Here is a 16299-nt window from a genome sequence, read left to right on the forward strand (position 1 = left end):
TAGCTTTCCCTGTAGGGGGCAGTGTAATGCCAGATATAATAGGATAATAAAACTGGCAAGAACTCCTCATCCTTTAAGTGTTACAGTACAAAACTCCTATTATATCAGTTCTGGATCACAAGAAGTCGACTCAGAAAATCAATAAGTGTGAGTCTGACTTATCTCATTACTCCCCTTCACCCGAGCAGTACGTGTTATAAAGTGCCTTAGGGTACATTAGAGAACAGCCTGCACAAGTTGATGTTTTGGGAAGCGAGGTTAAACGGCTTAAATAGCAGCAGAGCTGCCTAAAGGGATATGTTTCAACTGAAATCCTATTGTTTTAATGTGAAAAGGAAGCTTACGCATGAATAACAAATGTGCTCTGTGCTGTCTTGAGATCTTCGCCCCACCCTGTCTTTGTACACAGCATCAGACAAAGCCGGAGCACTGGACAGTTTTTAAGTGTTAACTGATGGAAAAACAAGCTAAATTGATCACAGTTTGTATTTTTTGAGTAGCCTTTGCCAGCTAATAATAAACAAACTACACTATTGATCAGGTTTATGACCTCACATCTGACATTTTGACCTGCAGTAGAAGAAACATCAGGTGGAACAGATTACATTAACCATGCCTTTTCAACCTCTAAGGTGCAGCACTTGCAAGGCTTGGGTTAATTGCCTGTTGGTGTGCTGGCATGGCTTACAGGAACACTAAAATTAATTGAATGCACTATTTTTATGAGTTATTCATGTAGCTTTCTACATCACCCATTTGTTTAGTATTCTGTCATGTGTTTTGTTTTTCTCAGAAAATTCTCAGACACATTTTACCATATTTAAAGAAGACTCTGGACTAAGTTATCAGCTAACACCAACAAGATTGGTCAGCAAGCTGCTAACCATGAAAATTAGTGCTAATTAGGAGATGAATAAAATACAAAAATGGAGCATAAATGCCTTGGACCGCACAGCGAGATGTATTACGGTGCTACGCAAAATTCTTCAGCCAACAAGAAGCCAAAAAACTCCAAAAACCTTGAAAATCAGTATTTGGTATGAAAACGTTCTCAGTAACGACCTCGCACTGCCTCAGTAATGCTGAGTTCTGATCTTTGGGGAGGCCAATCCATGACTGATAGTGTTCTTAGTGTGTTTTTCTGTGCAGGTATGCTTTTACTATATTGACAGTGATGTTACATCAGTTTTGAAATCACCACCACTGGCTGAAAACGCCGGCCCCAAACCATGACAGAGCCTCCACTGTGTTTACAGGCTGTACAGACTCGCTGTTGTCCCTCTCTCCTGACCTCCTCCATACATACTGACAATGATTTAAACCAAAAATGTCACATTTGGCTGCATCACCCCATAAAACCTGTTGCCACTGATTTTCAGTATAGTTTTTGTGTAATTGGCATACCTCAGCCTCATGTCCCTGTTTTCCTTCCTGAAGAATAGCTGCTTGACAGACACCCTTCCACCGAGACCATTTCTGATGAGGCTTCAGCAAACAGACACATCAGCTGAAAGGTTTTTTTAGGCCTGTGGCTTCTTCTCTTGTCCTTCACCTTTTGAGTTTCCTCAGATTTTTTTAAGAACACATTGCACACAAAATATGCCAAGTTTTTACTAATAGTTCTTTGGGTCAAAAATACTATTTTATGCCTGTCGAATTCAATTCAATTCAATTCAATTTTATTTATATAGCGCCAAATCACAACAAAAGTCGCCTCAAGGCGCTTTATATTGTACAGTAGATAGCACAATAATAAATAGAACTGTTGTCTCTGGCTATGACTAAAGACATGGGATCAAATTATGTGTTTTGTTTTTTTTTTTTTTTGCTTAAAATCTCAAAATGCCTTAAGATATGATTCAAAATGAGTTCTTTACTAAGTCATCTGTTATGTGTAGGCAACATGCTGGTTCATCCCTTCAGTTAGGTGCCTTTTAAGTGTTAAATGGCTTACCAAACAAACATGCCACTGAAAATGGTCACGTACAAGGACTGGACTGAAAGAGTGAGAAAACAGTCAATTTCCAAAGCAAAAAACCTTCTAACGACCACTTTAAAAGTCTGGCTCCTTGGAAGCAAAATATAAGGAAATGAGAGGTAGTGGAAGACTTTTGCACAATACTGTATGTCATCATTTAAAAAAAAAAGCTCCTAATAGCACCAGTTCATTGACTCCAGTTAGCAAAGGTAAAACCTGATGGACAGTTTTCAGCCACTGCTGAGATGCCTGTCAGTGAAAGCAAACATGCTATCAGCTCCAGTATCCAGAAGGATATACTATAAAAAAAAGTTCGTTATCCAGTTCACTATCCAGAGACCAAAACCTGTTTTTGTCCCAGGCTATTAACATGCTTTTTAATAACATAATTTTGGGCATTTTAACACAGGAGTCTGTAGGGATGTACTCGCCTTTGGGCCAGCCTCTAGTGGCCACTGAACACTTCTGATTGGCTTTGCTCTTCAGCCCTGGAGGATGCTAACAGAGTCAAATTAATGAGGTTTTATGAAGTTTAATTAATCACATAAATGGCAGCAACAATGGCTACAGCATGCAGTATATAACATACTGTATATGGGTAAGCTGGAAGGCATTTATTCAAACTTTAGCTTAAAAGAACCTTTATACAGGTAGAATGCATAGTTGATGACAAGTGATGTATGCACCACAGCAAAATTACTTTTCTGCCCTTTTCCTGTTCATCAGTTTGTGCTTTAAATAGAGAGCTTTTTGACCATCATTATTATTATTATTATTTTTTATTTCTGTGACAATTTTTAGGCTGTCTCCTCTCCCACCTACACACTGTACATGTGACAACAACGCTTATGTGAATCCTGGATGGACTACCTCCTTTTACTCCATCCACTTCATTGTAAAGGAGTGCCGGTGTCTTGTCACTCAATGCACAACGTTCTGACAGCGGCTGAGACGCCATACTGGGGCTCCTCTGCTGGCATTTTGAATTGATGAGATTGAGATGCAGCCAATTAGTGTGAGCCACTCAGCTCAGCGTCTGTCTGGAACAACCTGGGGAATAAAAGCTGCAACAACAACACACACCGGTGTCATCAGTTTAATCACATAACATTGTCACTCAAGTTCAATACACATGGCAGTCTTCTATAGACATGAGTTACTGTTACTTCTATATATTTCTTGAGAAAATTGTTTTTCCCTCAGGTACCTCTGCTAGCAGGGATCCTTATCTTACAGTCTGCTGACATTCTAGTGTGATTTTATGGGCCGTTCCATTGCATATATCACACGCTGTCATTGCTTATGCTTAGAAAACACTGCCTGTGCATCTTAAACAGTGTTATTGCAGCTCCCGGTTGTATTTCAGTGACCCATGAGGTCTCATACTAATGACAACAGCAGACTGTGGAGTAGTGTGAACTTTATAAACCAGATGATCTGTAAATTCCCACAGTTAAACAGCTCCATTCCTATTATAGAAAACCTTTTTCCAATGAGGTTTTCGTTCTTACTGTAAGTAAATTTATAAAAATTTCCTGGGCCTTTGCCTGCATATTTGCATCACGCTGTCACTTAACATAACTCTCTCCATTCATGTCGTCCCACACTCCAGTGGCTCACTGCCCAGCCTGAGTCACCTATACCAGTCATAGTGCATTGGCCAGGACACAAGTCATCGTAGAGCAGCGGAGGGAGAGCGGCGCAGCACACCGTCTGTGGCACATTAATACCAGACGTTTGATGAGAAGGCCAGAGAGAGGGGGCATGGGGGTGGGGGGAAATTAAATATTCATAGGGAATGATGACAAGACGGGCAGCGGTGGGGATGATGTGTAATAGTATCTACTGGCTGCTTTTTGTGGGAGCTGAAGCCTGTATGTGTGTGTGTGAGAGCCTAGACGCAAACCAGGCCGACTCTAAGTGCCAGTCTCTATCTGTACAAAGAGGTGTGTCATGTCACCCTTTTATGAAACCCAATGCCATGCCAGATGCAATGACAGCTGAGGTGGCTGTGTCCCCACTAATGTAATCAGAGAGAGCAAGAGTGCACAGAAAGCCTTAAAAATCTCCCGTCATTCATACATATTATGACCGAAAACAGGATTTTTATCCCCAAGGCTGCCTCTCGCTACAGTTGTGTTTAAGTGCAAGTTAAATCTGCAGCCTTTATAGCATGCTCTTTTTATTAAGTTTTCTGGACCGCAACTTTAATGTTTTGAGTCACTCTGAGCACTATCATCATTGTTGTTTGGAGCCATAGCAGAAAGCTTTTATTTAGCAAAACCCATCTAAAACCAGCTGTACTCTTATACTTTCTGCCCAGCTCAAAATAACAAAGTGAGCAATGAGCTGTAAAGACAGTGAAACACAAGAGCCAAACAGTTTCCCCAGAAGTTGTTGGAGACTTACATTTGTCACATGATTGTAAATGAATTAACTGTTCAGTTTAATAAATGCAGACCAACAGTAGAACAATTGTGAAACCCAGAATGTGAACTGCAGGTGTGTCATCGTGCATGTGGTTCCACATGCTTAAGAAACTGTTCCATATCTTAACACAACTCCATATATAGATAGATAGATAAAGGATGCATGAATGAATACCACTTCCTGTTGTGCTCAGGCATTTTTTAATTGAGTTAGCTTCTCTTAATCAATATTAATATCAATAATTCAGTATGCCTTACACTGGCTTGTCTGGAAGTATTTAGCAATTATTCAGTGAGTTGTGATGCTCTTAGCTGTGTATCTTAAATATGGGAGAATAATGGAGGCCAGGTCCATGCAAGAAAGTCTCCTGACTTGAAATAGAGAAGCTTATGAATTGAATGGCCACCAAAGATATTTGATTATATCTATGCAAATACATTTGAATTCCAATAATTTGGTTTTATTCCATTATGTTATGTAGATTGAAATGCAAGCTTTAATTCATTTTAATGTATATATGATCTTTGTTTGATTCTTATCTCTTTCTGCCTTCCTTTCTTTTTAGTCCAAGGGGACAATTGTTTTACTACGACACAGCGTTAGTCTGTGTCTGCTGCGCAGCTCTTCACAGTGTAAGGTGAGCCATGTACCAGCGGTGTCTTCTAATCTTCTGCCTGTCCACAAATCTCTCCTTGAACAAATGAGTCTCACTGACCACTGCCGCTGCCTGTCCTCTACACATTTTCCAGTGCCCTTCCCTACATCCCACACAAGTGAAGCTCAAATGCCTAACGGATCAATCGACTGTTCAGGCCCGCTCGCATTCAACAAGGTCTCAGCATAGCTGCCGGCCCATTGGCTTTAAGAGATTTTTGTTGGCGGGTACGGTGATAAAAGCACAGACATCATGGTAATAAAAAGGCTGACAGGTTCTGGGAAGGACTGACTCTTTTTCTCTCCTCCTCTCTATCCATCTCGTTTTGTCACATGTCTCCTCCCCTTCCCCTCATCGCTCTGCTCAGCTTTGGTTCCAACAGACTGGTGCTGTAGTCTATACTGTCATGCGTATGGGCTTTGGAGCTTGACGAAAGGGGAGGACGACTGACACAAAGGGTGTGGAGAGACGGAGGGATGTCTGGTGTATGCAGTGGAGAAGTTGATCAGTCTGGAGTTGGAGAAGTCCTTGAGCAAAGTCACATTATAGAGAAGGACAAAAGCAGCAGGCATGGCTGCAGACACCCCCGAGGAAGCCTTGACCAAAAAGCTTCTGTATACTAAGACCTTTCTTTCGTACATCAGCGGAATGAGCTTTGAATGTTAAATCTAAAACATTGGCTTGCAGTGCTACTAGTATTGATTAGCGCCCAACTAGTCATTAAAGTTGCCCTTCCAGGACAGGACAGCATAGTGATGAGCAAATTAGCAGGGTTTTTTTTTTTTTAAATCAAAGATTTGCTAAATATATATGCAAAATTATTCATGATATTCAGCTGTGTTACTTGTAACTTGTATGGATTTGCTAAAATGTCGGGAGAAATGTATCTGCCGTGGTTATCTGTGTTTTACACATCCAGCGAATACGAATGCACGACTTAATAAGGTGTTTATTAATTATGTTTACAGCTACGGCGAACCAATCAAACTTTCATTTCTGGACTCAGTCTGTCAAAAATGTCTGGTCCAAACATACTGAGGAATCTGTGGCTTTAGTGTCAGCCTTTGGAAAATGTCATGTTTCACAATAACTGAGGATAATGAAACAAGGAGGAAAAGCAGAATTAAAGTTTCATCGTCTTGTCTCACCTTTCACACGTTGCTGAGCTCCGGTGTCAGGATAATGATGGTGCTGGCAGATACAAAACACGTGTTTTGATTACACAGACATACCTTTTCTGATGAATTAGATTAATTAGGTACATGAACAGTCAGGCGAGGGATAGCACGAGAGGGTCTTCTATGCAAATTTTATTTGACTGGTGTTTGGTGCATATGATTAGCCGAGCCGTGCGAATGTGGGTGTGCAAAACAAAAGAAAAAAGAGGCATGTAAGGTATGTGTGTGAGACAGTGTGAAATCCTCACTGACCTCTACTGTTGGTTAGCCTGAGGAGGAAGAGATGACACAGTGGGAATGGGTAAGCGAGAGTGGGCGGTCTTTGGTGCAAGACGGAAGACACATGGATAGAACGCTGTCAGAATTTAAATGCACTGTGCAGCTTTTACCATCAAAAAATCATTAACACGTAAGTTTAAAGACATAAATGTATTTATTGTTAAAGCGAGCGCACACACATGCCCGCATTTAATTCTCTACTGTGCAGACATTAAAAGAAAATCTGTTGTTTTATAAACAGAAAGCGATTTCTGTTCTCTTAACGTCTGGACAGAGAGAAATAAAATACTGGCAGGTTACTCTGTACCTGCTGAATTTCAATAATCTGTGTCTTAACTGTTCAGTTTAATAACTGCAGACCAGTCATGGAACAAGGGTGAAACCCAGAATGTGAATTGCAGGTGTGTCACTGTTTATTTAGATCCACATGTTAAAGAAATTATTCCCTAGCACAATTACTTTAGAGGCAACTTTAGGGACTCTTAAACCAAACTGTCACATGATCCTCACTGTGTGGAGTTTGCATGTTCTCCCCACGCCTGCGTGGGGTTTCTCTCATCGCTCCAGCTTCAAAGACATGAAGTAAGTGGGGCTTAGGTTAATTAGTGATTCTAAATTGCTCATAGGCGTGAATGTAAATGTGAATAGTTGTCTGTCTCTGTGTTAGCCCTGCCCAGGGTGTACCCTGCCTCTTGCCCAATGCAAGCTGGGATAGTATGCCTTGTTGAAGAATTTCTGGCTTCTTAAAATGCACCAAGAGGAGAGCGGAGCGAGGAATGAGGAGACTTGCTGGAGCATCTATAGCTGAGGATGCATAGGTTTATTTTTTTACCCATGATGCATTAAATAGGTCCTATTTTCAGAATTGAATTCAAAGCGGTCTGAAATCTCAGCGTTTACATGAACACTGTTATGCTCATTATGAATAAGCTGAAAAATGAAGGCACTTTAAAGCAAGTCTTTTTTAGCTTACTTTAAAATTACAACTCCAAATTTTATTAAATGCCTGTTGCCACCACTTCTCCCCCCCATGTTTCTTTCTTGTCTCTCTGATCTTGAATCTGTGGTGGGAGGGACTAAAACATGAGGACAGGATGTGAATCAAGGATGTATATACTGAGATATGGGATTTTTTTTCTTCATACAAGCTGTGAAAAGATTGATTGTCAGTGTAAAAATATTGATTTTTTTTTTGCAGTCTAAGGCTGCTTCCGAAAAGTTCCCACAATCAAAAGAGCGTTTACTGTCTAGCTCCTCAGGCTCCAACCCTGTGCCACTGAAATCATGTTTATGCAAGATTTTGTTTAAGCCACACACAACAGCAGGTGATTTCACTGATTAGTTCCTCCCCTCTGACTGAAGGAGTGCTAATCAGTGATATCAAATGCTCAAGTGTTTGCTGCTGTAGATGCACGGCCCTCGATGGCGCACAGCTTTTTATACTAGCAAGCAATCTTCATCTCATTTTTTGATCTCCTGACTAAATTTATATCATCACTTTGCATCAGTTTATCTCTTTCTCACAAGTTCTCATCCCCCAAGTGCTGCCATCATCACATCTCTGCCTGCTACTGTCCCTCCCTTCATCATTTTCCCTCTTTCTTCTTGCCAAGCCTCAAGCTGAGGTACATCCTTTGTCTTCCTATGTGAATAATACATGGCCTCTGAGGGTAAGGATGCGGCGAGAGAATAAGATCCCCGGCCTGGGCTGTTTTTCTGTCTCCTCACCTCCCAGGACCCTTTGGCTCACATCATCTGGCCAGCTGCTGAGAGGAATACTGAGTGACCCACCATAGTACACATGCTATTATCGGTGGGTCACCACGTATAAACAGAAATCCACAGCAAACCTGAATATGTGGTCTCTGTGTGCATGAGGATGAGCTCAGAAAGCAAACATAATGTTTGATGGCACAGTTTTATCTTTCGCTAGATAATGGGACATCATCACTTGTAGCCTTGTCTGGGTAATTTATCGTGCAAATCCTCAAACCTTCTCTGCAGTGGCAAACATCTGCTCACAATAAAACAACCCATAATAGGAAACAAGCTTCTGGGTCTTTAAATGAAGTGAAAATTACAAATTCACACCTAAATTCCCTTTTCCCACAAGCCCTTTTGACAACACAGCATCATAACAGGGACAAATGCAAGCAAGCCTCCCTCTAATTGATAACCTCATTACTTATGTGCACCAAGCTATTTACAACCCCGCCTGCTCTGCCGTGTGCAGGTCACAGGGTCACCGCTGGGACTCACATATGAGACCATGCAGCATTAAATTGGTACAAACTGGCTGAGCGTATGTGTGCCTCACTAGCTGTATGCTGTCAAATGGCTCCACCAGATGGATACACATCTCAATGGGACACCGTCTGCCACCAGCTGCTCTTTGATGATACTAACAGAGAAAGGGACACACAGGAATGTTGGATGGAGGGATCGAGCACTGGAGGTGTCAGGTGTCTGATACTGTTATCTCCAAAGCTGACAATATCTGTGTACTTAAACTTTGTGAGGTGTGGATGTGCTTCAGGAGAAGTGTTTGAAGAAATACATTCAGTTAATCATACAATTCAACGTCCTGTGTCTCTAGGTAGTTAACGGTTGTCTGATATTAACGTCCGGCCTGGGATCTTTGTGTATTCAGCTTCAGCATGGTTAAAAGGTGTTTGCATAACTACTTAAAGAGCTCTGTGTAAGGCTGACAGTCAACAAATCTCAGTATCAGATTTGCTAGGCTCACAGACTTCAGGCACCAGCAGGTATACGCCATAGATTGTTTGAAGTTGGGCAACATGACAGCCACCCCTGAAGTGAAACCAAAATATTGTAAGGGAGACGTGGAATTGAGATGCCACCTCCTACTCAATCTGTAATACCAACTGAAACGCAACTATTATATGTGGGGAAAAGAACTTAATATAGGCACCTAAACAACCAGCATCATTTTTGACCTGGAAAATGACAAGTATATAGAAGATATGTATTCTTTTACTGTCAACATGCCAGCTACTGCAGATACAAAATAGTCTATATGGCTAAATCTCACACATTTATATGACATCTGTACACACCCAGTCCATCCATTGTATCCCAGACATCATAAGGTAAAAGCCAGTGTACACCTAGACAAGCCACCTATCTATCGGAGGGCTGACAGAGTTACAGACGACCATTCCTGCTCACATTCACAGCTATTGCAAATTTAGAAATGCTAAATGACCTAACCCATGCATGCCTTTCAAATGTGGAAGAAACCAGGATTAGCTAAGGAAAATGCACAAAAGAGAACATGCAAACTCCGCACACAAATGCACCAACTGGCCGGCTGACCTAGGTTGACCTCATGATAAGAAATCTGGTGAAAGTGGATCTCACAAATAGTCAGTAACTACATAAAAGAACAGTTTACCGTAACTGTGATTTTTTGGCTCACAGGCTCAACATTGAGGAATGCAGTATCTGGTCCTGTGTCATGGCACTGACACTGATGCAGTGTATCTCTTTTCAGAGAGCACCTAAATTACGCAAGCTACACATCCTTGTGCACGGCAATCTGACTTTATTATTCCTTTCTAGTGAAGTCACAAGACAATTCATTGAAATTGATCTAAGCTGAAGTACAAAGTCACACCTAATGAAGCATGACTTTAATCAATAGGCCTTAGTTTTCTTTGCAGGCAGCCAGCAAGATCCTTAAAACAAGAGAACATTCATCGAACCGTGCATTTTTTGTTCGAGATTTACTGACCGACCTGAGATCTGTAGCCAATCACATGAAGAATTTGAAAGATAGCATGGATGATCCTTTATGACATTTAGTTCTACAAATCCCACATCAAAAAAGCCATATAAACCCTAATAGCACTGAAACCAGTGAACTATATCTACCATCAATACAGCACCACATCTGTATGCAGCTCTCACTGCCACCCATTTGCTGACAGCTGTCCAGTCAGGCTTGATCATCACTTGTACCGACAGTTTATTGGTTCTCCTCAAAGACCTTAAAATACCAAAACTCACGAGGGAATTCATCAAAGTCAGACTCGTCATTAGCAGTTGAATGTTTCTCTAGTCCGCACCAAAATTCACTCATTTCAGGATTTTAATGCTACTTTAACGCTTATGCTGAAAGACAGTTTGACATCACAGATTAAAGTAATCACCCTTTAAGGAAATCCAAATCCTGAAATGCTTTTGACAGAAACTGTGGATTCTTATGTATTTATTTTATTTTACTTCACAGAGCAGAAGCTAGCAAACTTTCCGAAGATATTTCAATCTCAAATAACCTATGAGCTGTGCTTATAAACTCTGCCCCCTGTGTACCTGTCCAGTACCAGGTGTATTCTACCAGGTGAGTTCAATAGAGATCTGGCAGTTTAGGAGACAAACAAGGGTAAATAACATTATTCCAAACAAATGCTAATACACAAGTGTGACTAGCAACTGGAATTATCTGGAAAATCATTTGTTCTGCTGTGATGTTCAGACCACTGAAGAAATCTGATTTTTGGTGAGAAATTCAGTTTGTCTGTTATTTGCCACTTATTTGCAGAATTAGCTGATAGTTTAGCACTCACTCTTGGTCTAAACAGTGGGTGAATGTGTGACATCGCAATGATACATAACATATAAACAGGCAATGCTGGTATACAGTACAGTTTAAAGTTTTCCATTCATACAAATACTTTGGTGCACATGCTGACAGTGGGGACAGGGGAAGAACTTTCTAAAAGAGCTAATCTTGATCTTCTCCTGGACATGCAGTCAGACTTGAGAGTGAAAGGTGATGGTGGATATACAAATAAGCTGATCAACAGGATGCTTTGCGAGTGTTTCCTGATGGACGGCCACAGGAAGGTGGACTTGAGTGGCAGCTTGGCAGCCAGTGGTGGAGAGATCCATCATGTCATGACAGGAAGGAGAGGGCTCTGACGTCTTGGCCTGCCCTGACAGGCCAGCGCCTGTCAGCTTAATGAGGCTCCCAGTGACAGGTGATGTGGTTGTTAGAACGTGTGTGTCAACGTACGTGTGTGGGTGTGGATTTTCACAGAGTTTGAACAAGTGCCTCGTTAGCATGACTCCCACAGCTGAAATGCCTGTTATGTCTGTTATGTTTCTTTTTCATATGTTTTTTTCAGAAAAAACCCCACATGCTGTTGTCTCCATTTATATCTCTTAGACTTGGGAGAGGTTTTGTTTTCTGCTGCAGTTCAAACCAGTTCACGAGTGATATTTGCACAGCCACTGCCCCATTTGCATCTAAATCGAGAAAACTTCCCCAAAGCTGCAAGTCGCTCATACCTGTGCGAGTGCACAAAAAACTTTGTGTATAAACAATTCTGTGACCTCTCCATCTGAAATGTCCTTTTCCCCTCCAGTGTGTTTCCCTGTTTCTCAAACTCTTTCACCTCTTCCCCTCAAACCACCCACTCATCTTCCTTTCCCAATGTGAGGGTATTAGGTTCACACAGTAGAATATAGATGAATCCAGCATGGACACCTCTATTGATTTCTCCCACACCGCAGACACAGGAGATAATGAAAGGGTTTTCCTTGTTTCCTCCCAAGTAGCCTCGCGTCATATTTCTTCAGGAGGTCTTCAAGTGAAAGACAAATCGAAAGAACTGGACTCTATCTCACTGGTGCCGGAGACTGTACTGGTCTGATATGTTCATCGTAATCGGTGAGGTGTTTGACTTGTACTAGAAACATCACTGATAGAAAAGATTAATTAAGTTCATGCCAGAGATCAGAGGAGAAAGCCCAGACTTCATCAAACAGATAGGAAAAAACATGCGTTACAACAAATGTATGCAGGAGAGCATCTCCAAGTCTCAAACAGGAATGACCAGTTAAGAACAGAAACCGAAACTGCAGTTGGACAACAGAAGACCGGAAAACGTTGTCTGGTCTGATGAGTATTTCTTCTGTAACACTCAGACGGCAGGATGAGATTAGGCGTAAACAACATGTAGGCATTGATCCACCCAGCCTTATTCTCACTCCAATAGTGCACCTTTGGGGTGATCAGAGAATGAGTGGATTAGCGTCGTGCATGTGCAGCCGACAAATCTGCAAGACTGTTATGTGAAAATGAACCAAAATCTCTAAGGAATGTTTCCAGCACTTTGCTGAATCAATGCTACAAAGTAGCATTACCTGTTCAAGCAAAAGTCATAAACTGTATCTGAGAGATATACTGTACATTCTCACTGTAATATCTACAAGGATGGGAGCTGATATCGGCTGGCACTGAGCTGACCTGCTGGGTCTGTGGCTCAGCTTGACTTTGTGGCCTGCCTAAATTATGCTTGTTTTTCTACTGAGGGTAGAAAGCTTATTAGCCAGCTTGAAACAGAGGAGAAAAACACAATTTTATCCATTTCCAGCCATTACACCTTTGTATTTTGGTTTGGAAAATGATTTTGAAAAGACCACAGAAGCTAAACGTGGAATATCGCTTTCATTAGAGCACTGTTTGTTTTTTGAATTTTGTGTGATGATGTTTCTCATGGGTATTAGAGGTAACATTATGTGAACTTGCAGCATCTGTTCCTCTGCTAGATGTTGCCAAGAAAGTGATGGCGCCTAAAAGAAAGTTATTGTTGTCATGCTTTTACAAGCCATTTATCATCCCACAAAATATACCCAAAAGACCAGTACACATTTGTCCTGAAAAGCTTTGAGACAATATTTTGGGGGAGCAGCTTGGTGTAAATACAGTTATATGACTGCTGTTAAGCAGCCAGCTGGGAACTTTATGTCACTTTAATACCGACGGAGCGTGATTCAAGTCGTACATTGTAGACTGATGGACTGCCCGAAGCGATGACGGCCATTTGGGAGCAGCAAGGGGCTGATTTCTCTTCTTTTAATCTGGTCACACTGGGCTGGGTGTGTCCTCATTTGGTTTCTTAGAGTCTAATGGCTGCAGCACTCTGGAGGACTTAATTACTACCCAAGCAGCACTCAGAGATATGCTCGGAATTTGTTAAAGCCACTTTTCTTTTAATTGTTGCCATTTCCCCTCTAAGAAAAGAAGCGTCTCTTTAAACAAGTTTGGAAAAAGAGACCTCACAAAAAAAATCTGCTAAGTGAAAGATAAAAAAAATAAACAATCTCACAATGAAGCAAAGATCCACGGGCACATTTTAATTTAGATTATGTCCTAGATTTTGTGTAACAGTCTATTAGAGTGTGCTATTGAATGGGAGCCATCACTTGGAATTTTTCTTGTACTGTGTTGAACAGCGTTTGTGCTCCAATATGTTCTGACTTTATTGATTTCTTTATGAGACTAGGCTCAGATAGAATATTGAGCTATTCAGCTTGAGTCTGTGCTCCCTCTGACTTTCTCTTTCTCTGCACACAGAGGGACGCCTGGTTTCCACAGCACTGAGGGAAAAGACACTTGTCATGGGAACATGACTAGCAGGTGCCTTGTCCTCATGAGTGATTGGTGTCGGTGCCTGCGGGGCTTAAACTCTTGGCCTTTCCTGCCACGTCTCTGCATGAATATTCAGAAACAAGCTGATCAAACGTGACAAGCAAACTCAGGTTCACACTAATGAGCTCAGATTAAATGGAAAATGCGTGTTAATTCACTTAATCATGTGGTTAAAAGGCATGGGTTTTGAAATCCCCAAGGTCAAGATCATAAACATCATGTGTCACAGGTCAGACAAGGGGAAACTGTCGCTCCCACGTCCTACTGCTTCCCACCTGACTACTCTGCATTTTGAGGATACATGAAACTCATCCTCCACATTTAAAAATAGCATAAACTGTTCGTGTAACTTAATTTAAACTCTCCTCTTCTATCAAGTGATTTATCAGAGTTGACACATCAGTTTCTCTCAGCTGAAATTTTGCTGTATATGCTTTTGATCGTTACATTATCCTCCTATGAACGCTGTCACGGATGTAACATTTGACAGCTTAACTACAGTTATGTTGTCACTTTTAATCAAACTAGCACATTTATCAGTTTAGAGCTTAGAATACAAAAATCCATCACCATCTATTATTGAATACTCTAAATAATTTTCTTATGTAAATTAATACTTAATGGATCACAATGAATCTGTCATTGAGTCAAACCTTCATTTTAAGTATATTAATATTCAGACTGCCACTAATGCAAAACTAATTTTCTATTATCCGCACCAACTGTTGACATATGTGTAACTTAACATGGACATTTTTTTCTACCCATCACTGTGTTATGTTAGAAATCAGTGGATCATAGCTTCCTATAAACTTTTGTAGCCCTTCTCAGTTCCGTATAAGCGAGGTTTGGAGTGTGAGGATGTTTGTAATGGGTTAATTACTCCATGGCTTTTGGTCAGCTAGCTTCCTGCACTGGAAGCCAGATTTCACTGCCACATATTTTACAAATCCCCATCCATAATGTCAGGACCGCTGTTCCAGGAATGTGGGATTTTGCTTGAAGGTTTTCTTGGCATTTTCTCAAAAGGTCAGCCTAGCTGTTCACTGTTCAGTTATACTGTACAACTTTCAGAGCATGCTTTTTCACAGATATGTTTGGTGATACTGGCACGCTATCAGCAGGCAAGCCCATAACTATTATAGTTATTGATTGCAGAATATATGCAGGATGGTTTTGTGCTGAGCCAAAATTCCAAAGCCAAAGAAACAGAAGTGGAATGTTTAAAGAAGAGAAGAAAACCTAGTCTCACAGTAATGTGCAGTATTATTATATCTGTCTTTCTTCCTATATGTCAAACATGGTTTTGGAAGATATACAACACCATGCAAACAGTCACAGGTCAGCCTCTCACCCTGTGGCAGCTCAAATAGTCTCCAGCTGACCCCACACAGTCCCCTACCTCACCCCCCGCAACCCTCAATTAAATAAGCAGGAGAGGACTGGACGTTTAGTCGAGACATTGATCGGTCGGTTGACAAGTCAGCATGATGTTCCCACCATCAGATTCACAGACAAGCATTTGAATGTTTTAATGCTTGAATGCACAAGGTTGTAAGAAAAATTAATTATACATCAACAGAGGAGACAGACGTGCCGTTCCTATTTCAAACTTACAGTCAATGTTGTTTTATGCATGACCATAAATACGTTTAGCATTGCATCCACAACCCAAACCACAATGTTTTTTTCCCACCTCAGCTAAGTGCTTATTGGAATCCAAGCCATGATTCTTCCCTAAACCCAGCCAGGTGGCTTTTGTGCCTAATTCTAACCATTGTTGGTACACCAAAAAATTGATTCTCGGACAGTAATTTGTGATAGTTTTGGAAGGTATTGATGGATGAGAGAATACACACTGTGCCCTGGAATATAAAGGTGTGGAGACAGATGGGGTTTTTTTTTTCTGTTCCTCTAGTCAGTCTGAGAAGTTGAGAAGAGGGAGAGAGCTAGTAAGATGTGCCTATTCGTGAGATGTTACTGAAACAAAGGTAGAGTAAGAAAAAGGTTTTCAAAATCATTATTTTGCCACATGAGCATAAAAACCGAAAAGGCGCAGCAGGCTTGCGAGGATTTGTTTTCCACTATAGCTTAGTCATGGAGCTGTGTGAACTGCATCTTTGGCCTTAACAGAAAGTCAGCAAGGTGTTAATTCAATTAGGGTCCTATAGATATTATGTCGAGTAAGATCTTTAGATAGAGGCACTATCTGAATTTCACAGCTTTTTAAAATAATAGGAACTTTACCCTCGCTAAGAGTTTTTGTAATTGGCACACAAAGAGCACAAAGGGCTTCAAAATGACTGCCTATATACCAGTG

Source organism: Oreochromis niloticus, linkage group LG6, assembly GCF_001858045.2.
Source record: "Oreochromis niloticus isolate F11D_XX linkage group LG6, O_niloticus_UMD_NMBU, whole genome shotgun sequence".
Taxonomy (NCBI): domain Eukaryota; kingdom Metazoa; phylum Chordata; class Actinopteri; order Cichliformes; family Cichlidae; genus Oreochromis; species Oreochromis niloticus.